Genomic DNA, 735 nt, shown 5'->3' with positions numbered 1-735 from the left:
TAGTCGCAATAAATTGATGTTTTATATACCTTGAAATTTATAATGACTTATTTTTATTTTAGTCGTTTTAGTTTTTCATTTCGTCGCGGACCGCAATCATAGTTTTGGTTACAACATGAACTTTTTTCCTCTTCCTCACAATCTCCAAAAATATCTAGCGTTTTATCAATTTCTTGTTTAGCGGAATATTTCGGGTCGCACATTTATCTTTTCCTTGCCTCAGTTTGCCGAACCAAAAAATAAAAACAAAACATTAAACCCTAAAGTAACAAAACATTTTTTTGGGCCGACAGTTAGATAAAATCACTATAAAACATTAAAACTTAGTAAGTGTTTATGCCATGTATCTAATAAAGTAACAACCTATTGTAGCCTGTTTAGAATTTAGTTGTCAGAAAATTTAAGCTTGAAGGTAAGTAACCAAACTAAAAGTTACGAAGGTAATGAAATTATAAACGATTAAAATTGATTATTAAGTAGCTAACGGCACTATATTTTTAATTAGCTTGTATCAAACCTTTTTGTCGACTTATTTTCAAGCTTAAATTTTCTGATAACTAAATAGGCTACAACTATAAAAAACATGTTATATTTTTTGAGATGATTATGTTTCTATCTCATTAAACAAAAAGAAGTATAATGTATAGACTTGTTTTGCTAAATACTAAAAAACTAGTTGTTTCTTCAAAAAAATCTGGGAATTTTTGGAATAGTGTTTCTTACAGGGTTGCCACT

Source organism: Thalia democratica, chromosome 6 (assembly GCF_965202585.1).
Source record: "Thalia democratica chromosome 6, ktThaDemo2.hap1.1, whole genome shotgun sequence".
NCBI lineage: Eukaryota > Metazoa > Chordata > Thaliacea > Salpida > Salpidae > Thalia > Thalia democratica.
Note: the sequence above shows the minus strand (reverse complement) of the source record.